At 42.7% G+C, this 23,405-nt stretch overlaps 1 long non-coding RNA gene across 1 annotated transcript; it reads left to right on the forward strand.

The window, feature by feature from the left end:
- The first annotated feature begins 4,700 nt into the window (after positions 1 to 4,700).
- On the forward strand, positions 4,701 to 5,121 carry LOC112434882 (uncharacterized). The gene is made up of 2 exons (XR_003024285.2): positions 4,701 to 4,922; positions 5,015 to 5,121. It is a non-coding gene; the product is annotated as an uncharacterized LOC112434882 (long non-coding RNA).
- The last annotated feature ends 18,284 nt before the right edge of the window (positions 5,122 to 23,405 follow it).

Genomic DNA, 23,405 nt, shown 5'->3' on the forward strand with positions numbered 1-23,405 from the left:
ACAAATTGAGAAAATTAAATATTTAATTGTTTAGATAATTTTGACTATCTGAATAACTAGAGAGTGCTGTATGTTGAACTTTAGTGAGAAAGTTTTTTTTCAAGCGTTTGAAAATTTTTAATGGCAGCAAATAATCACACTGGTGGTCCTCAGGGGTCAAAAATGTCCCCACTTCATTTGACTGTTTTTTTAAAGTAAAAAGTAGAAATTGTCAACCAATTCAGTGTTACACCTTAGTTTTACTTAAGACCAACACATTAACACATAATTTACCCAACATTTTACATTTTAGGGCCACCAGACCTTGTTTACAAAAAATACACCCTGTTTTTTAGCGAAAATAAAACAAGAAAATTAAATATTTAATAAAATTAAATATTTAAAAAAAATTTTTTTTTTTTAAATTCTCACTAAAGTTCAACATACAGAGTGCTGTATGTTGAACTTTAGTGAGAATTCTTTTTTTGAACCATTTATAAATTTTAAATGGCAGCACATAATCACACCTGTGGTCCTCAGGGCTCAAAAATGACCCCGTTTGCTTTGAAGCAACAAGTATAAAATATCATCCATCTCTGTGTTTCAAGGTTTTATTCAACTTTATTCCAACTCATTGCCTGACAGTTTTCTATATTTTGGCATGGTAGGAGGGCATGAGTCTGAGTGAAGGCAAACTTTCATGAGGACAAAGGCGTGTCCATATTTGACCCAAGTGCAGGAGGAAGCTCAGGTTTATTCCTCTGCACTGGTCCCATCATGGACAGCATTCTTTCTGCAGTTGCAGGCCAAGGGGCATATACAGTAAACAAGCTGTTACAGGTGATTGTTTTCTTTTGGAAACCTGCAATGTTAAGGACAACTCGTGTCCTGACTGCAGGACAGACGGTTTGCCATCGCACACGAGCATGTTCCATGTACAGCTGGACCTGCATCACATGCTGCCCATGTTTTTGTCTCAAAGTTCCCTGGTTTACTTGGATGTTCTGTTGGAGGGGACAGAGTCCTCTGAAGGGGACTTGGTGCTCATACAGTCACATCAGTACCAGGATCTTACATCACAGCAGGAGGAACACCCACTTGTGTTTCAAGTCAAGTCAACACCAACACACATCATACACCTCAAATGGGAGCACGTTTGTGTCATGAACGACGATCATCTATTGTGTCTTTATCAAGAAATTATGTCCTTTTTGTGCTTCTATGATTAATCTTGTGTCAGCATGAAAACTTCTCTACCAGACTCAGGATGTCATAAACTGGCCGTAGCGACTCTACTGGATGCACGGCAGTAAGAATCAACACACCCACATATGCCTACAGCTGCATTCGGTCCATTTTTCTTCCTCTCTTGTTGTCCCTCCTTGTTCATCATTGAGTTGGCTGTAGAGCAGGTCATCTGCTAATTGGATGGTTGTTGGTTCAATCTCTGTGTGCTCTAGTCTGGAGTTCTTACCAAGGTGTCCTTGGGCAAGTTACTGAACCCCAACTTGGTCTCTGATGCATCCATTGGCATGTGAACGTTAAAAAGCAGAATACAAGCAGAATACACTGTGTATAATGCTTTCAGTACTCGAGTAGAAAAGCCACTGAAGGAGTATGGGACCTGGCACATGTGCTTGGACTGTGGTAGATCATCTTTCTCTGAGGCACATGAGAGAGTCAGGCATCGTCTGTCACTGGGAAGGTTAGAAGACCAGGTCAGTGTTTCCTCACGTTACTGCAAATATTCCTCTGTCTCAGCTGATTCCTCTTTCCTGCTTGATTCTTTGTCTTCATCATAATTGAAATGGATGATGTGTAGTCCTCTGACACATCTTCTATTTCAGTTTCACATTCTGAAAATTCAAGAAACTTCAAGAAGCCCAGTCACTTTCTCTCCAAGCTCCTCAGACTACCATGTCCTGGATGCCTGAGAACCTACTTGAACATAGTTCAGATTCTTCATCACTTTTCTTCACTTCATAGCCTTCTTCCACTTCTGCAGGTGGCTGATGTGCTTTTTCAGAGAAAGGGTAGCATGTGCTCTAAATATTGACAATATTTTCTATATCTTCTAACCCTGGATCTTCCTGAACATTGATTCTCCCTCCTCATTATACTAGAGGACAATATGTGCTTTGTCCTACTGGTCATTGCTTTGCACAACATGGTAAAAAAAAGTATGCTCATCAAAGTATGCAAATCTCCAGTGCAATGGAGGCTTTTGAGGATACTTTCTGTGTATGTATTATTGTAGAGTCTACCTTACAATACGAAACACTTTGATGCGGCTGTTGTTGTGATTTGGCGCTGTATAAATAAAATTTCATTGAATATAGAGCACCTGCCTCCTCATTGTGCTGCCTGTTGTGGTTGTTATGACCAGTGCTTGACCCCACACATCAGTGATCCAAGATCAAAGATGTTTGAAAACAGTATGGTGTGAAAATACGGCTCTTTGCAACACTTTGTACTTTGGGGTCATTTTTGTCCACGAGGGCAGACAACGTTATAAAATTCAATAAAAACCACATAAATAAATCAAATTACTTGAAACTTATTCCAATCATTCATAGTATAGTAATGAATAACTTCTGTTATTTTCAGCCCATTTGATGAATAACAAATACATTTTTGATAGCAAAAGATTTCTTTAGAGGACAAAAATGACCCATGGCAGTGACAAGGAACATTTTTTTCTTGCATAAAACAAGACAGACGAACTCTTCCCCAGTAAATCAAGCCTGAGTATTGTAACAAATAGGCTTGTACTTGTTAGCAATTAAGTGACTTACTCATTGCAGTGGGATTGCATTAAAGCGAGTGGCCTCCATTAATTACCCCTTAAACATCAGATTAATTTGCAGCCTAAGAGTTTTAGCCTAAACAACTTTCTCACATCTCTACTTACATCTCACTCACCTCAGTGAGGTCCGGCGGGTGGCATTTAACTAAAAAAATAAATTATCCAGAAATGTGACTCATGCTGTTTCACAGTTGTTTGTGATTTCAGCCCTTTAACGACACAGAAACACAGGAAGAACTGAAATGACTCCATCAGAGCCACGTCAACAGGTTGGTACTTACAGATCGGTTCCTCGTGTTCTGATAACGGGCACTCTGAGATCCAAAGTGCTTTTGGGAGTGGGTGGTGTGTGTGTGGTGGGGGGGTTATTCATTAGCTGTCAGCATTACTCATGAGTTAAAGTGAGGCTATGCTCAACATTTTTTAATTAAGTGCATCTTAATTAATGCTGCTCGCCCTCCAATTGAAAGGTGCTGAAACGATGTTCACTGGGTTCCATAATAGACGATTTTCTAATGGCATGTACATTTTGGGACGGTGTTAGTACACTGCACAGTTCAGCTGACAGGAACATAATAAAAACAGCTACATGTGCGGACAAACATAGGCTACATTATGCCTGTACACAGTCACATGCAGTATATCGATGGGGGTCTGCGGTAATAACATATTTGCCCCAGAGCAAAAACAAATATAATAACTGCACATGTTGCTGCGATGTTTCTTATTATTAGCCCTCTGACTAGGAGAGTTGTTAATTTCAGCTGTGCATTAATCAGATGCCGATGTCCTAGATGTGACTAAGAGCGAGGTGAGGACACGGCATGTGCGTGAGCCGAATGACGCGTGACTCACGGCCGCTTTAAATGCTTATCATTGAGTTGTCGAAGGTGTTTGGTGAAAATCTCCCCACCCTGTCCCCCCTCTCACTGCAGCGCTAATCACAAAATCCGCCCACTCGCAGCACCCCGAGCACCTGAAGAGTTGTTTTAGATATAATTCCGTGTTTCAGCACTCACCCTCAGCGCTTTTCAGCTCTGTTTGTGGGCAGAAAGCAGTTCATAAAAAAGAACAAAAAAGCTTTCATTAAATGCTACTTGGTTTTGTTTTTATTTCATTTACATATTTTGTTGCGTTTATAGTAAATGCCAAATGCACCAGCATGTTTTCCTGCCTGACTGTCTTATTAAAACACTTCACTTTAGATGCTTTCAGGAGTTTAATACTGGTGCAGAAATATTAAACTGCTTCCTGCCTGGACTATACAACAGATAATGATGAAAAAACTATAGACATAACCAAGAATCCAATGAAATACCAGAGTAAAGTGAGGTCAATTGTGCCGACTTCATACATAAAACCTTGCAGATAATGGAGACACATTTTTACCTCAAAGCTTTATCCAGCGATTTGAGAAACCCTCTAAAACATCTAAACTAACCCAATGAAATCATAACTCGAGCACGACTCACCGTGCTTAACAACACAGGCAGTATGCTTGTGAAATGTTTGTACATGGCTGCTTAGGTTTCATTTTTTATATAGGAGCTATGTTACGGAGTATAGCATGGTGGGAAAGGACGGAGAGAACCCCCCCCCCTAAGTTTCGTTGGTTTTGTTTTTGAGTTTGTTTTGGATTAATTGCATGTTTTTGTGTTTATTTACGGTTGTTGCACCTGTGTGGGAGGGGAGATTTTACTCTAGCCCAGCTGCCAGTGAGGCGGAGTTGAATACAGGGAGTGGCTGATTGGAGTTCCTCTTTATAAAGGGGAGAGGAAGCAGGAAGTGTTGTTGTTGTTTTTAGTAGGACCTCGGTGAAGCAGGAGAGCCCCGGAGATCCAGGACAAAGTGTGCGCATTTTTAATAGAAAGGATTTTTTTTTAGCCTGGCCTGGTTTTTGCTTTTAATGAAACGGAGGACGTGGAAAGGAGGACGTATTCCTATGGAGCTGTGAGAGGACGTGCTGGAAAAGAGAGGACGTGCTGGAAAAAAAGGGACGTGTTGGAAAAGAGGAAAACGAGCACTAGACTGGAGACCTCCTGCGCCCCGATAAGAAGAACTGGACCAGCTCGGGGAAGTTTAACTGCCGGGAGGTAATGTGGAGACCCAGCCTCGAACAAAGTTAAAGCCTGAAAAGGTGGGTGGCAAACCTGTTTTAGGGAGCTGCAGGATTGATACGTGTTGGTTGCGTGTTCGTGCAGTGACCCTCTCTCCCCTGTTTGTAACTAGGCGAAGAACTCGGACCGCGGTGGTCTTTGGGCTTTGGATCCCTGGCCGGGGTTGTCTTCAGCCGGTAGTTTGCCTAGAGGAAGAACAAATAAATTTTGTGTAACCCATTGCAGTGTGTGCGTGGTGGTTTGTTGCTGGTCCCTACTAGAATTCCTATTCTTTTTGCACGGAGGCTCTCTTAACAGACCTCCTGTAACATTTGGCGTTTGTCGACAGGATTTGTGACCAGTATACAAACCTACCTGCCTTAGACTGATTAATATGGCGGATGAGTTATCTGAAACCAGGAATATGGCGTCACCATTTTTTATCGGTGCGCCCTGGGTACCAAAATTTTGTGGGCTTAATACGAATTATGAAGATTGGGAGAGTCAAATTAGCGCAATGCTCCGTGCTCAAAAGTGGTCGATAGAACAGCAATGTGATTTTGTATTGAGTGCATTAGGAGGAGAATCACGACGTGAAATTCTTATTCTGGAACAAGCGGAGCGGGATACGCCAGATAAAATCTTTCTTCAGCTTAAAGAACTGTATGGGGACAAAACAGCCGTGGGTACCCTACATGCCATGTTTTATGAATGTAGACAAAGGACAGAAGAGCCTATTAGAAAGTTCACGTTACGCTTAAGGGAGTTGGGCCATCGCCTGCAGACAAAAGAGCCACAAGGGTTTCGGCGGGCTGACCTGCACCTGCGTGATCAGTTTGTCTTGGGTCTTAGGGAGGGTGAGATACAGCGTGATCTGCGGCGTTTATTAAGGCACGATCCTGACCTCTCATTTGAACAGGTGCGTAAAGAGGCTCTGCAATTGGAAGCGGATGCGCTGTATGGCGTACATGAGGACTCCGCTTGTGCTGTAGTAAGAGGGGATTTAAAGTGGCAGGATACTCTGAATTGGAGAGATAAGTTTAAAGTGGAGATCCTTGCAGAAATGAAGGAGCAAATTATGGATCTCAAAAATACTCTTCAGGAGGAGCTGAGGGAATTTGTCCGACCAGCACCAATGCCACAGACGTTTTCAGCTCCTAGAGGTGAGCGAGAAAGGTGGAACCTTAGTTCCCCTCAATATAGGGGAGGTGTTGAAGTGTCCGAGCCACCCCCGGTGACAAAGCAAACCCCACGGTTAGTGGAGCGACCACGGCACAAGTGGGATGAGCACGGGCAGCCTATTTGTAGTAGGTGTGGAGTTAGTGGACACATGGCAAGAGAGTGTCGGGGCACTTCATCTCAGATGGCTTTAAACGAGTAAATCCAGTCGCTATGGGCCAGGTGATTGGAAAGGATGATAGTGGTCCAACTCAGTTAAACCACCCTCAATTTTTAGGGGCATGCCGTCAAGTAGAAGTATTCATTGATGGTAAAGAAGTGACATTTTTGCTGGATACTGGGTCTAATGTAACATTAATGCCACAAGCCTGTTTTAGGAGATTGTTTGGTGAACAGGAGCCGGGGAAAGAGAGTGATCTTAATTGGCTAAAGCTGAAGGCCGCGAATGGATTGGCTATTCCTTACGTGGGCTATGTGTTAGCTGAAGTACAGGTGGGAGACATTACCCTGAAAGATATGGGAATTGTGATTTCAAAGGACGACCCCAATAATTCTAATGCATTACCTATATTAGGTATGAACATCATCGTTCCATGTTGGGATGTGTTTTTTTTGAAACCTCAGACGCAGACCCAGACCTGGCCTGTTGGCTCGACTGTAGACGCTCAACAAGCGTGGGCATCTGCTTTTCAGGACTGTCAAAGAATTCAGGCAGCTGTCCCCGTACCACAAGTAGGGACCCTGCGACCCGCTTACCGCCACCCGGTGAAGATCCCTGAGCACAGTGAGCAGGTGATTTGGGCTAGGGCCCCACAGACACTGAGGAAAGGACAATGTATCTTGGTGGAGCCATTGGAAGGGCCTAGTACAGTTGCCGTTGCTCGATCGCTAGGAACTGTCTATAGAGGCCGGGTCCCCATCAAAGTAAGGAATCTCAATCCTTTTCCTATTACGTTACGACGTTATGAGGCCCTGGCTACATTCTCCACGGAAAATGTCGACATTCAGGAACCTTTTGAAGTCACGTTTGAGCAAACCAGGCCAGGCATCGTTGAAGTGGGCGTATCCCAGGTGAGCTCGGAACCATCTGGTAAAGCTCCTCACATTGAAGTTATGACACAAGGGCGGTCGAATCTATCTATGGAGGAGCAGGAAAAGTTAAATGGTCTCTTGAGGAAGTGGGGCGATGTGTTTGCTGCCGACGAAGAGGATTATGGCCACACAGATGTAATTACGCACTCTATTCCGACAGGTATGGCACCTCCTATTAGAGAGCGGTATAGGCCAATCCCCCCTAAAATGTATCAGGAAGTGCGAGAATTGCTGAATAATATGATTCGATCAGGGGTGGTGCGAGAGAGTACAAGTCCCTGGGCAGCACCCATTGTCCTGGTAAGGAAAAAGAATGGGGAATTGAGATTTTGTGTGGATTACCGCAAGTTGAATGCAGTGACACATAAAGACGCCCATCCATTACCTAGAATTGAAGAGACCTTGACGATGCTGACTAAATCAAAATACTACTCCACCCTTGATCTAGCAAGTGGGTATTGGCAAGTGAAAGTTTCTGAAGCTGACAGGGAAAAAACTGCATTTTGTACTCCTTTTGGCTTGTATGAGTTTGAAAGAATGCCTTTTGGATTGTGTAATGCTCCAGCAACATTTCAAAGGTTGATGCAGAGTTGTTTGGGAAGTCAAATCACAGAGTCCGCTTTTGTCTATCTGGATGATGTGATAGTATATTCACCGGATTTTGACAGCCACCTAGAACATCTGCAGGCAGTGTTTGCAAGATTGAAGAGCTATGGGCTGAAGTTGCGACCTGATAAATGTGTTCTTTTCCAGCAACAGGTGAAGTTCCTGGGTCACCTGGTGAACAGTGAGGGTGTGGCTCCGGACCCTGATAAGATTGCCGCTGTACAGAAGTGGCCGGCCCCGCAGACTATTCATCAGGTGCGTTCCTTCTTGGGCTTTGCCGGTTATTATCGGCAGTTCATTGCAGGGTTTGCGGGTGTTGCTAGGCCTCTTAACTCGCTGCTAGTGGGAGTACCGAAGAATAAAAAACAGAATATCCCCATAAATTGGGATGAGGATTGTCAGCAGTCCTTTGATCTTCTGAAGCAGAAATTGCTCGAGGCTCCTATTTTAGCTTTTGCTGATTTCAGATTACCCTTCCGGCTTTATACGGATGCCAGTAAAGTGGGCCTTGGTGCAGTACTGTCTCAAGTACAAGATGGGAAGGAATGTGTGATAGCCTATGCTAGCAGAAGCTTAGCACCCGCCGAAAGGGATGATGCAAACTATAGCTCCTTTAAACTGGAGCTGCTCGCTTTGAAGTGGGCGGTGACTGAGAAATTTAAAGATTATCTATGGGGGTCTCTGTTCACAGTTTATACTGATAATAATCCATTGGTCCATTTATCGACTGCAAAAGTGGGCGCAGTGGAACAACGGTGGGTAGCCCAGCTCGCAAATTATCAATTTGATATTAAGTATCGGCCTGGCCAGGAAAATGTGAATGCTGATGTTCTGTCTAGAATGCCATTGCAGGTGCAACCCCAGGATTTGGTGCCTCCACAGAGGGTGGACGAAAAAGCATGGGTTCAGGCTGTGAACATCGATTGGGATCCAGGATGCTGGCAAGGCTTACAAGAGCAGGACCCCACGCTGCATAGAGTGAGATACTACATGGCCCGAGGAAAGATGCCATCTGGGGAGGAAAGACGCCAGGAGCCTACTGCAGTCTTAAACTACATGAAACAATGGTCACGGCTGGAGTTGTTGGAGGGTGTTCTGGTCCGCAGGGGGGTGGATTCCAACACCTGTGAGGCGTACTACCAAATCCTTGTTCCTTTGGAGGAACAGCAACCAACATGGAAGGCTTTCCATGAAAGGAATGGTCATTTGGGGGTGGCAAAGACACTTTCGATGCTGCGCCGTAGTTTTTATTGGCTTCAAATGGAGAAGAGAGTGCGGGACTGGACAACATCCTGTGAACGGTGTGTACGTCATAAAGGTCGTGGTGACGGTCAGGCCCCACTTAGTCCTGTTCTTTGCTTGTACTCACTACAGCCTGTACATACTTATAGTTATAGAATATTCACAACATACTTCATACCGTGTACATTATAACATACCATAATAGACCCATTTCTGTAATATACTCACATATCTATATTATTGCTAATATATATTGTAATATATCTATATCACTAAAGCACTTCTGGATGGATGCAAACTGCATTTCGTTGCCCTGTACCTGTGCATGTGCAATGACAATAAAGTTGAATTCTATTCTATTCTATTCTATTCTATACTTACACACGCACCTCTCCAAACCGTGGCAGTTGATTTCCTGACATTAGGTAGACCGGCAGACTCATACCAGTACATTTTGGTCGCCACTGATTTGTTTACAAAGTATGCTTGGGCAATACCTACCAGGGACCAGACCGCTGCAACTACAGCGAAGATGTTGTTGAAACATATTATTCAGCCAATTGGATGCCCAGAACAACTGCACTCGGATCAAGGTGCTAATTTCGAGTCCGCCCTCATAAAGGAGCTCTGTCAGTATTATAATTGTCGGAAAAGTCGAACTACTGCCTATCATCCTCAGGGAAATGGGGCCTGTGAACGTTTCAATCAGACATTAATAAATATGCTGTCCACCCTAGAGGAAGAGAGGCGGACTCGGTGGGTACAATGTTTGCCCGAACTGCTCCAGGCTTATAACAACTCTGTCCATGCGTCTACAGGTTACACCCCCCATTACCTGATGTTTGGATGGAATGCTCGTCTGCCAGGCGAGCTGTTTATGGGGACGAAGAGACCCATGGAGTCAACCACGACGCAGGAGTGGGTGAGGAGACATCATGAGCGCTTGAGGCTGGCATACCAGATGGTGGAAAAGAGCAGCCAGAAGGCTGCAGGCCGGATGAAGGACAGGTATGATGTTGGGGCTAGGGCAGCACCATTGCTCCCGGGGGAAAGGGTTCTAGTCCATACGACAAGAAGGGACGGACAGGGTAAACTAGCAGCACACTGGGAGGAAGAGATCCAAATTGTAGTTGGCCAGCCAAACCCTATGAACCCAGTCTACAGAGTTCGACCAGAAGGTAAAGATGGGCCTGTTAGAGTGGTCCATCGTAATCGCCTGCGCATATGTACTTTCTTGCCTTCCGTCAATGATAAAACAGGAGGTGGCGCCTTAGAACCAGGAACGGCAGCTGCGCATGATATAGCGACAGCCTCAGACCAGTGGTTACTTCTATGGAGTATGGCACAGCAGATGCCAGGGCCAGGTCACTATCCGTCCTCCAACAAGTCCGCCCCTGCAACTCAGGAGGGTTTAAGGAGATCTGCCCGTGAAAATCTCGGGAAGCCCCCACCTCGATATACTTAGTAGAGTGCCCGAGGACGGGCTAGGAAAAAGTTGGGGTGGGTGTTACGGAGTATAGCATGGTGGGAAAGGACGGAGAGAAACCCCCCCCCCCCCCCCCCCCTAAGTTTTGTTGGTTTTGTTTTTGAGTTTGTTTTGGATTAATTGCATGTTTTTGTGTTTATTTACGGTTGTTGCACCTGTGTGGGAGGGGAGATTTTACTCTAGCCCAGCTGCCAGTGAGGCGGAGTTGAATACAGGGAGCGGCTGATTGGAGTTCCTCTTTATAAAGGGGAGAGGAAGCAGGAAGTGTTGTTGTTGTTTTTAGTAGGACCTCGGTGAAGCAGGAGAGCCCCGGAGATCCAGGACAAAGTGTGCGCATTTTTAATAGAAAGGATTTTTTTTTAGCCTGGCCTGGTTTTTGCTTTTAACGAAACGGAGGACGTGGAAAGGAGGACGTATTCCTATGGAGCTGTGAGAGGACGTGCTGGAAAAGAGAGGACGTGCTGGAAAAAAAGGGACGTGTTGGAAAAGAGGAAAACGAGCACTAGACTGGAGACCTCCTGCGCCCCGATAAGAAGAACTGGACCAGCTTGGGGAAGTTTAACTGCCGGGAGGTAATGTGGAGACCCAGCCTCGAACAAAGTTAAAGCCTGAAAAGGTGGGTGGCAAACCTGTTTTAGGGAGCTGCAGGATTGATACGTGTTGGTTGCGTGTTCGTGCAGTGACCCTCTCTCCCCTCTCTCCCCTGTTTCGGACCGCGGTGGTCTTTGGGCTTTGGATCCCTGGCCGGGGTTGTCTTCAGCCGGTAGTTTGCCTAGAGGAAGAACAAATAAATTTTGTGTAACCCATTGCAGTGTGTGCGTGGTGGTTTGTTGCTGGTCCCTACTAGAATTCCTATTCTTTTTGCACGGAGGCTCTCTTAACAGACCTCCCGTAACAGCTATACATGGATTTTGCCAACTTACTCACAGTGTTCTCTATCTGTCTCATTTAGATGGTGCAGATGTCTGAAAACATAATTTCACAGCTCATGGGGTTTTATTTGAGTTCTGCACTCCTGTTACCTCGTTTGTCAGGGTTCTCACCGATTTCATTTTTCAGAATGACATCAAAATAAGTGTTTTTGGCTCTGTACTCATAATCAGATCTCCAGGTGTTTGTATTGCTTTATACACTCAGCAAAATGGGCACGCCATGATTGTATGTGATGAGTATGTGTATGAGGAGCATTGTTCATCATCAGGGGGAAAAATAAGTAATTTCTCTGTGATGATTTGCCGTACAGCTACTGGATTTTTTCCTTCCTTTTTTTTGCTTTTCAGACCTTTTCACAAAATGAAATGCTTTCGTGTGCTTGTGTTTTTAAAAATGCAGTGATATGAGGGGAGATTAAGAGAGATAGATGGAGCGGGAGCACGAAAGAGCGGGAGATGGAGCGAGACGAGAGTGAGTGAGTGAACGCTGGCGCTGTAATCCTTCTCGTCTTGGTGGGGAAGTTCTGTGTTTGAACAGAGAGTGACGAGGCAGGGCACAAACCTCCAGGATGGATCTCTGAGATTAAAGTGCCCCGATCGCTGCACTCACATCACATCCCCTAGCATCAGGGGGGAATTCATTTACTCACACAGAAAGACGGGGCAACTGAGAGTGTGGAGAACTGACAGAAAATGGAAAGCAAAGCCTGTCTGGAGGCTTTGTAGGAATTGAAAGCAGTTGAACTCTCTGAGGGCCTGTGGTTCAGCTAAGAGACGACATACTGAAGGGAGACGCACGGCGCTGTATGCAACTTGACTTATGAGTATGTTTTCTTACCTCTACAGACAAAACGACAGCACCATAACCGTAAAACTTTTGGAGACAGTACAACAATAAAAAGCTTAAAGTGGGCTTATATATCCATAGAATCAAAAATGCACATCCAAAGAATGTATTTTATAGGTTCACTGGCTATTTGGCTCTGCAACACTCTGATCAATAGCGAGCCAGGCATATGTAAGTGTATGGTAAGAAGTGCTGGGGGTGTTTTTTGTTATGGAATTATCCTAAGGTGACACAAGCGCCTCACTCTGCACTGCATACTGTGTTATATTCACTGATGGACTTTTTATTCATTTATTCAAATGTATTTGGTACCCAGGAATTTTCCCACTGTGAACTGATAAAAATAGTCTGCATACATATTGGATTCAAGCAAAATGTCAATAATTAGCCAGTGTCAGAAATATCAACTTACAGCTTGCTACTGAGTGTCAATTATACCAGTAATGATGGAGTGAGTGAATGAGGGAGCGATTTCAGCTCTGGTTTTTACACACCCACTCATGCCAGCTTCATGCCATGCCATTTAAACCATTATAAGTAGCCTGGAATGAAAAAAAAATACCATTCAGCTTCTGACTTGCAGCTCAAAAAGGAAACTGTGAGGAATTTATGACAGCAATGGTATCGCACTTGGTGACAAGAACTGCGTGCATGTCAGCAAAGCTTTGGCAGAATGTCCTTAAATGTACCAAAGCTTGCAGTTACATTAAAATGCAACCCAATATGACACTGATTCAGTTCAATTCAATTTTATTTATATATCACCAGATCACAAAAATGTCAGGTGCTTTATACAGGGATGGCTGTAGCTCAGGAGGTAGAGCAGGTCATAAACTAATTGGAAGGCTAATAGATGTGGATAAGATACTAACCTCAAGATGCTCTCCAATGCATCCACCACAATATGAATTCATCTGAATGTTGGATAGAAGCATAGAAAAAAGAGCTTAGATGAATGGGTCTGAATGGGTGAATGAAACATGTTGTATAAAGCGCTTTGAGTACTCAGGTATAGTAGAAAAGCGCTATATAAGAACCAGCCTATTTGTACTGTAAGGTAAAGCCCTTACAGTAATACAGAGAAAACCCCAACAATCAGATGATCACTTACATCTTCAACGAGTCCCTGGCGAAGTCTGTGGTCCCCACATGCTTCAAAAGATCCACCATCATCCCTGTGCCCAAGAACAGCAAACCCTCATCCCTGAACGATTACCGGCCAGTTGCACTGACCTCGGTAGTAATGAAGGTGTTTGAGAGGCTGCTGAAGAACATCATCTCCTCCTCCATCCCAGACACCACAGATCCGCTGCAGTTCGCCTACAGATCCAACAGATCCACAGAGGATGCCATCGCCCACGTCCTACACACCACTCTCAGCCACGTGGACAAGAAACAGGGTAACTATGTGCGAATGCTGTTTGTTGATTACAGTTCAGCGTTTAACACAATAGTGCCCTGCAGACTGTTCACAAAGCTGAGGGATCTGGGACTTAACAGCCGTCTGTGTGCATGGGTGTTGGACTTCCTCACTGGCAGAACTCAGGTGGTGAGGGTGGGCAGGTGCTTCTCCAACAGCATCACCATCAACACAGGAGCACCTCAGGGATGTGTCCTCTCGCCACTGCTCTACTCCCTCTACACTTCAGACTGTGTGGCCACCCATGGCTCCAACACCATTGTGAAGTTTGCTGACGACACAGTGGTGTTGGGTGCCATCTCCAACAACGATGAGGCGGCCTACATGGATGAAGTGAAGAATCTGGCATCGTGGTGCCAGGACAACCACCTCCAGCTGAACGTCAGCAAGACCAAGGAGCTGGTGGTGGACTTCAGAAGGGGTCAGCACAGAGACTACAAGCCCATTATCATCAATGGAGCTCCAGTGGAGAGGGTGCAGTCCTTCAAGTATCTTGGTGTCCACATCTCCTCAGACCTGACATGGGCTGCCCACATTCAGGTCCAGACCAAAAAGGCTAGGCAGCGCCTGTATCACCTACGACAACTGAGGAAGTTCAGGGTCTCTCCAAAGATCCTCAGGATTTTCTATACAGGCGCTGTGGAGAGCATCCTCACACAGAACATGACATCGTGGTTTGGGAACAGCTGTGTGAAGGACCAAAAAGCTCTCCAGAGAGTGATCTGTACAGCAGAACGCTGCTGCAGGATTGCTCTCCCCCCCGCTTCAGGACACCTACACCAGGAGATGCCGGACTAGAGCAGCGCAGATACTGAAGGACCCGTCCCATCCAGGCAACAAACTGTTCCAACTTCTGCAATCTGGTAGAAGGTTCCGCATCTTCCGGGCAAGGACAGAGAGACTCAAGAGGAGCTTCTATCCCCAAGCCATCCGTGCCCTAAACACACACACCCGCCCTCTCACATCATCTATAATTGACTGAGACAGGACTCTTCCAGACACTAAACCAAGGCACAATGTACATTTCAATTCCTTTAATTTTAAATATGTTTATATTGTCTATCCTGTAAAATAGTCAGATGTCTATTCATATTAATGTACAGAATTCACCTGCTTGCTGCTACTACTGCACATTCACCCAATGTATATATATATATATATATATATATATATATATATATATATATATATATATACATAATGTTCCTCCTCTACACCCCCCCCCCCCCCAATTTGCACATGTCGAGGAGCGTGTCAGGCTACATTTCACTGTGTGTTATACTTGTATAACTATGCATGTGAAAAATAAAGAACCTTGAACCTTGAACCTTGATCCTGTATGAGAACTCCCTTTTAACAAGAAGTAAAATCTGAATAAACTCCAGCAGAAACAGGCTCAAGTACAGGCAACTATCTGCCATAACTGGTTGGGGGTGAGGGGCGGGAAAAAAGACACACTGTGGAAAACAGCCAGAGATTAATAATAACTAGTGATTAGAAGCTAAGTGCTGTATAAACACAAAGAGTGAAGAAAAACTGTTGTTGGAAAAGCTCGAACAACAAAGACCTATCGAGGTTCAGGGTCGCCTGATCCAGCTCTAATTATATAGTTCATCAAAAAGGAAAGTTTTAAGCCTAATCTTAAAATTATAGGGGTTATCTGTTTCCTGAATCCAAACTGGGAGCTGGTTCCACAGAAGAGGGCTCTGGAAGTTGCAGGCTCTGCCTCCCATTCTACTTTTAAATTTCCTAGAAACCACAAGTAAGCCAGCAGTCTGAGCGTAAAGCACTCTAATGAGGTGGTTATTCAAGACCTTGTGATATAATCCATTTAGTCCATCTTACTGAAGTTGTATACGCTGTCTGTGTCTGGTTTCACTTGGTAACAAACTACTGTGAAAATATACCATAATACATTTGGATTCTAATTTAAGCTGTTTGGAATAATGTGAGTTCACATTATAATCTACAGTACATATGTGGCAACACTTCATGTTAAGGCCTTTACAACAGCTATTGATTAATAGCAAATTTTTCCTTTGTATTAGCCCTTATTATATATTAATAAACTACTATATGTTAATAATAGCACCACAAACACTTTAGCTGTTTAAAAGACACTGCAGAAGTACCCTGATAATGCATGTCGATGATCACAATCAACAAAGTGTTTGCAGTTATGTCTGCCAGCAGGGCTGCCTGCAACCGTTGATTAATAGAAAGAAAATCACCCATTTCTCTATTTGGGTTGAGTAAATAAAACATACAAATTCCTATTTGTTCACAGAACCTATTAATACAATGAAATCATTACTAGCTCTAACTTTAATTTATGGTTAAAATTAAACTGGGAGTTAGTAACAGTCCTGTTTTGCATTCGAGTTTCATTATTTTAGCTGTGGGGGAGAAACCCGAATCCTACTGTGTGTCAATGTCTCTCTCTCTCTCTCTCTCTCTCTCTCTCTCTTTGTGTTTGGTTCTGTGCGTAATTGATTTTGTATTATTAAACTTGCTTTGAACTGGAGCAGCTTTGCGGCACCTCATATGTCATAGGTGCGCCATGGTTGAATTTAGGGATGGTAACAGGCACATTAATAAGAACTTATAACACACCACAATGAAAATAAAAACCTGAATTATCCAATAACAACGACTCACTAATCCATATTTGTTCCCTGTAACAAGAGCCTGAAAGCAAAGACACTAAAAGCAAATCAGACACTCTTGGGTTTTGTTGTTGTTGTTTTTTACTATGGTGTTTGCATGTGCTCACACAGGTATAAGAAGAGGTCAAATCAAGCATAATTAGTAACAACAACAACAGTATGCTGCGGGCTTTAAATATAAATACACAGCATAGTGTGTATGTTACTTTGTTACTTTGTAGTTACTTTCATGGTCCACTACAGGTGGAATAAATACACAGTTTACTTTCATTATTTATGTTTTGACATTTTTAGACAAAAGAAACAAACATATAGGACAGCAGTGTATTAGGTATTAGCATAAATGGGCAAATTCATAATGTATGCATGTTTGCTGGTAATCAGATCGTTTTACTGTGTGTGTAAGTTGAGCAAGGAAGCTCTGCATTCCCTCATCTGTCGGCTTTCGTGGGTGTTCAGGCTGTCGGTCTATTCTTTACATAACTTCCTCTTTCCCACGCTGTCAAACTCAATACTGACATCATTTCTCCGGTCCAATAATTTTCTTGCCCGCCCTCTGTGAGCGAATCAGCCTCTGTTCTGCGCATTTTAAATCTCACTGCTCTCTCACTGTCATTCTGCCTGTCAGACTCTCATTCGTGCATCTCGCGTACCTCCTCCCATGGTCACTCAGAGCCCCATCTAAGCCTCCGTCTTCCTCTTCACCACCATCAGCGACTAGACTCACAGGTGGTCTTGTCCTAATTCCTGCCATCGCTGAGAGTCCGTTCTACTGTGACAGTTGGTTCATCAGAGTCTAATCACCAAAAAGCTTATTAATCAAATTCTGTATCTCATAGAATCATGTACAGTTTTTTCCAAATGATCTCTCCTTATTGAACTGATGATGGGAAGTTTCAGCTATCTGAATGCAAATGGAAGAAGAACTCGAGGCTACAATCTGATGGATAAATGCAACTTTGAAGAGATCTGAACCCATTCATGAAGTGTATGTTGTATCTGTTATTGGATGATTACAGTGCAGCCTGTCAGAATCAGTAACTGTTACCTTGCAGCTTGTGACAGTGTGAGCCCATAAAAAGAGGGGAGACACCATTCCCCAGAGGGCAGTCATAGCGGCAAATGACTTGTGTCTACACACACCAAAAATGAGCGGATACCAGATGTGTTTTTATGGTATTATCATGACTGACAAAATAACTTATCTTGATCAACTGTATTGACGCACTCCTCTGTAGTGGTGGAAATTTACCGCAGGAGCTCGAATGGCCCTAAATTATCTTGAGCTCTTCCTTTCATGCTGCAACTTCCTGCAATCTGCTGACCTTTCATCTCAAACCTCCCAGTTTTGGCACACAATAAGCCCTTCACACTACAAATCCCCAGGTGAGCTCCCTTTGGTTTGGGCTAGTCTCTGAACCGTAGAGGGAGTAGACTCCCATGCTTTCTCAGACATGGTTTTGAGTTTCAGCTGAGGCACATGGCAGTGATATTTCAGTGCATTTCAGTGTACAAGTGAAATAGCTCTTACTATTATTTTCTTTTCCTGAATGACTTTAAAAAAGCAGTGTGCGACTTCATTACAACTCTCATTAAAAAGACAGTCAGACTCTTGCTTATGATTTTATGTTAACTCCATGAAAAATGTTTTTTTAAATTTATAGTTTATCCATTTAATGACCTGGTGAAGTTAAACCTGGTAAGTGATTATATACATTTCCTTGGCAAAGCAGGGAAAAACAACCTGAAAGGCATCGACTACCCTGCACCATTTCCTCTAAGCAGAGATAAGAGAGCGACTCACTCTGCATCAGCCCTTGTGTCTGAGCTTTATGAAAGCAGCCTTAAGCACTTTCAGGTTGCAAATGCGTACGTTAATGTTTAAACTTTGCATTTTTCACACACGCAGCAGGCAGTGCGGTTGTAAGTTTAAAACTGGAAGACACTGAGTGCGCAATAAGACACAACAACAGCCGTTCTGTAAAAAACTCCCACTCACCACTACGCATTACACATGACTCATCTCTTGCTGAAACGTAACGCAGTGTGATTCTGTAAGACTGAGGCCAAACACGGTGAGACCAAGCAAGCGCTCATTCCAGCTAGACATGTTATATGAATGCCATTATTCAAAACTCTATTGTTGCTCTGTTGCCTGCAAAATCCTGCCCCATCGCGATACTCACTACGCGCCATGAAGCAATTAAAATCACTGATGTGTGGCTCAAACTACCAGTAAGTGCTTTCTTACTGCCTGCCACCTGTAATTAATTAATGGCAATACCATAAAATCAAAGATGAGTTTGAGTCCACAGGGTTGGATTGGTGTTATATATATTTAAGAGCTTATTTCCTAGTACGGTACATCACTGCTTCTTTTAACAACGCTGCAAATGTTTGGTATAGTTATAATAGTTTGATGCTTCCTTTGGCTTTTTTTAGTTCCTAGTCCAGAACAAATTTTCAGTAGGTGAGGTGGGTGAAGACTCTTTTTTTAGTTTGTGCTGTCGTGTGCAGCAGGGTTATTTTCGTTAAAATACTAATCTAAACTAATCTAAAAACTAGGGCTAGATTTTGTTCACTACAATAAAGATAAAAACTACACTTTAGAAAAAATTTGGAAAACTATCCATCCATTTGCTTCCACCTATCCTTTTCAGGGTCGTGGGAGGTGCTGGAGCCTATCCCAGCTGTCTTAGGGCGAGAGGCAGGGTACACCCCGGAGTACCCGGGGAGAACCTATGCAAAATCCACACAGAAAGACCCTGGTCTGATGGTGGAATTATAAAAAAAATACAAAATTATAATAACTCTGGTGTGCAGAGTGTGGTTTGCTATTATCTTGCTCAAATAAGCAAAACCTTCCCAGATTGAAAAAAATTATATGGGGGCATTTGTTGCACCAGAACCTACCTGTATCGTTTAACAACCAATCATGTTTGCCACGTGCACAAGTGCACGTTTATGGTAATAATAAACTGGACTTACCACATTAAGCCCATAAGCTTATTGAAAGCTTGTGCATATATTCAAATTCTGTGGCACAGTTTTACCTTGTATTTTGTAATGCGGTGAAGAATCTTGTTCACTTACGATGCTTTTTAGAAAGCCCATGTAGTGATGTCCACTGCCTGTTTTTAATGTGGTGCTGCCTGAAGGTGTGAGGATCACAGCCATTCACTGCTGGTTTTCAGCCTTGTCCCTCATGGACGGAAATTTCTGCTGCTTCTCTGGTTTTTTAAATCACATTATATACCCCAGATTCTTTTTAAATGTTATTCCTATTTATCTGAATTCTTGCCGAATTTTTGGCACAAGTAGTAAGTCACGTATCTTTACTTCTGACAGACTCTCTGGGCTGCTTTTTTGTAATACTTAATCATGTTACCTCATTAGATACTCCAGCAGGATTTTGCCAGGCATTCCTGTCACAAGTTTTTCAGAAAGTGTTGCTCACATTAAATGTGCAACAAGGTTTTATTTAAAAAAACATGTCACGCTTAACATCTGAAATGTTCTGTTTGTATTATTTTAAATTAAACATAGCCTTTGAATGGTTTGTAAATGACTCTTCTGTTTTTATGAATTTATGCAGCATCCCAGCTGTTTTTTTTCTTCTCTTTTGGTTATGTGGTTGTAACTTAGCTGATACAAAACACAGATAAACATTAGAAAAAACAAGTTTTAATTCAACATTTTCCCCAATTTTGCCCAAAACATGCTTGTATCTCTGTAGCAGAAATGGGCAAGCGGTAAGAGAGCACTCACCAGCATTCTGAGTAGCACATTTATGAGTTTAAATACTTCAGATTCCAAAAATGCGGCATAATGGAAAACACTATGAGACCAAGTTATCAAAGCAAAAAAACATTTTGATGGAAATGCGGCAGCCTTGATGTCTGGGTGGAATGCACTCATGCACGCGTTAGATTGGTAAGGCTGTGCGCTATTTAAACTATTCTCCACAGGTAAGGAGGTGGGAGAGTGTGCACCTGTCAAACAAACAAATGAACAACCAAACAATGAGCCTTTCTGAGGACTTTTTAAAGTCTATTAAATTTCAATGACTGATGTGATGCCACATCTACCAACCCAGATCTGGATCTGTCTAACTGGTACCAAGAGGTTTTAGAGGCTAAATGGTGATATTTATGAGCATTTATTCTCCTCAAAATATTCTGATGCGTAGCTCCTCTGTTTCTGTTAGGTATGCTTGGCATACATCTCTATTTTCTTAGGCACATAAATCACTGCCAGGGAGGGTGCCTAGTGATGACATGCTCTCTTAATTAGTCAAAGCCACTGCTCCCAATTTTCTGTCTGCTTAAGCAGTGAATGAAGCACACACCCAGATAGGCAGCAAAGTTGGACATGACACAGTCAGTGCAGTCAGACTGCACCTGATGTGTGGTGCCACAGGATCTTCCTCTGCTCAACAGCAGATATAAAAAAGGCTATCAGCATCTTGTTCCAGTGCCTGGGCAGAAAGACATGATAGGAAAGTTGGCAGCAGTATCTTCTAATTTTCATGCTTTTGCATCACCTCAGATGCAGTGTTTTGTTTTGACTAAAGCAGCAGTAGTTGTTAAGGATAAAAAAAAAAAAGCAAAAATGAGCTGCAGTTGCATCTAAAATCCAAAACTATTTTTAGTTCTTGCTGGAGATAAAAAGTCAAGCATATCACATAAAAAGGCACTCTAAAGATATACGTCTCCGCGGCAGTTTAATGCCCCCAGAACCATAAATAATTGCCCCCGCTCATTGTTTATGTTTATTATACTCAGCTATGTCTTTAGGGCATATAAGTAAATTAGTGTGTGAGCCTGGCCTGCTCACATAACAGCTTCTGAGTAGTTCAGCAGACAGATGAGCTGAGTCCTAATGTGGGAAACTTCTCAAACCTATAGTCACATTAGAAAGTCTAAAGTAAAACTAGGAAAGTTGTTATGAACCTGAATACATTACATTTTGCTCGCTCCCAGCTACATATTCAGATTTATAGACTTTGCATGAGTTGCAGTTCAAAATAATCCTTCTTTATCTCATACTGGGGTTAGTGCAGCCCCTTAGTACGTGAAAATATACTTTAGCCCCTCCCCTTTTAAAGCCACCCTCACTTTAAGTCTTCAAGTGAAACTGAATGTAGAAGATGCTGTGCTCTGAGCCAGAGCTGTGCATCTGAGACGACGACATTAAAGATATCTAATATCTCTGACTTAACACAGATCAAAGGAACAACCGTCTGAAAACAAGAATTCATGGATTACATCTGCAGCTAGTTCTAACTTCCTCATTCGAAACTCTGGGCCTTGTTAATGTGTGTCCTGTTTTGTAGGACAGAAAACTTAAAAAATAAAGATAGGTCTCAGTTTTATTTTAATTCAGTTCAGTGATGGGGAGATATAAACATCTCCAGGGCTGCTCTATTTTATTTTATTTTATTTTAGTTAGCATGCTGGAATTTGCCTTTTTTATTGAAGGGCTGTTCAGCTGCCTTTTGTAAGCACGCCACATATTTTGCTTTTAGCATGCCTCTAAGAAGACAGAGTGTTGTGGCCTCCGCTCTGCCTTATTGACTTATAGTTTTTGGATTATGTCCATGCCATAGTGCTGAAGGGCCTGCACGTCTGCGTAATCAATCTCTTGTACATTTTGAACTTAATTGACTGATTTTCTCTGGACATTCAATGCTGGGCGGGATGATGATCGGTCCTCACAAATCTCAGTCTGTATCGCTGCTCTGGGAAGCTAAATGCAAGGTAGCTGCTTTGTCAGCAGTGACTGTTGATCCTTAGATGGAAAAACATGTATGGGAATACAAGTGAGAAACATATAGATAAAGAGCAAACAGGCTTTTACTTGAAATGTCCATTTTACACTTTCTCTGTATATGAGTAATGGTGTTTGTGTGTATTTTGCTGTCTGTATGTATTACTAGTCTGATTATCTTTGCCAAACCAATCACGGGAGCAGTTTTTAAACTTGTTTAATAAACGTATAAATATGAAAATTCAAATATAGTTACTCAGTGGCATTTTCATCAATACTGCAAAGTGTTTATTGAGTTTGTGAAGTAATTAACTGGTTCATAGTTGTGAAAGAAAGTATTCAGCGTATTGTTAGTGTGTGTTGTAATAATGTGTTGCTCGATCAATACAATTAAAGGCTCATTTAATTGCACACTGTGGGATGCTGAACTGTCACCACAGCCCCCCCCCCCCCCCCCCCCCCCCCAAAAAAAATCATGCAATTATTAACAGTCTTTTGCAGTTTATTAGTTGTAAGACTGGCTTCAGTGGTTAAGTAATTAAATCATATTTATCTGAAAGCTCACAAATCTGTCAATGCAAGAAATGTGTGAAAACTGTGTGCAAAAGAGGCGAAGCACTTGCATCATACCAGTCATCATTTTTGCTGATGTGTGTGTTCATTAAAAAATACGGGCAAAAAAAGTTGCTTTTATGTTTGATTGATGATGCTTCAGAAATGGCAGCGGCTGAAGGAGTAAACAAACTAAATACATGGTCAATATACATAAAACGGCAGATAACATGAGAAAATCAGTCATTTTTCTGTGTTTTTCCTGCATGTGTTTACTCCTAGTGGGTGCATGTGCTGATGACAGCTACATTTTTCTCAGTTGAAATCATTACTGCCGTCTCTGAGATGTTAACTCAGTCTGCAGTCTTCCTCAATAGAAGATTAATGATAATGATTTATTGAGGTAACAACAAACACTCATGTAAGAAGATTTCTGACTTAAAATTTAATATTTCATCAACATTAAAATGTAATGGCATACAGTGCATAAACTAGAGGCGCTTTCATAGAAAGCAAAATGGTTAAGCATCCGCATTAACACACGAATGTCTGGCTGATTACTTAACGTATTCAGAATATCAGCCTTCAAAGACATCAAGTCTTTGCTGATTTTACCATCGCAACCTTCTTTCCTTTTAAACTTTGAGTGCCTATTTATGACATGTTCATCCACTCATTCTGTATACTGTCTATTAGGGGTGGGGGAAAAATCGATACTGTGTAGTATCGTGAT

Source organism: Maylandia zebra, linkage group LG5 (assembly GCF_041146795.1).
Source record: "Maylandia zebra isolate NMK-2024a linkage group LG5, Mzebra_GT3a, whole genome shotgun sequence".
Classification (NCBI taxonomy): Eukaryota; Metazoa; Chordata; class Actinopteri; order Cichliformes; family Cichlidae; genus Maylandia; species Maylandia zebra.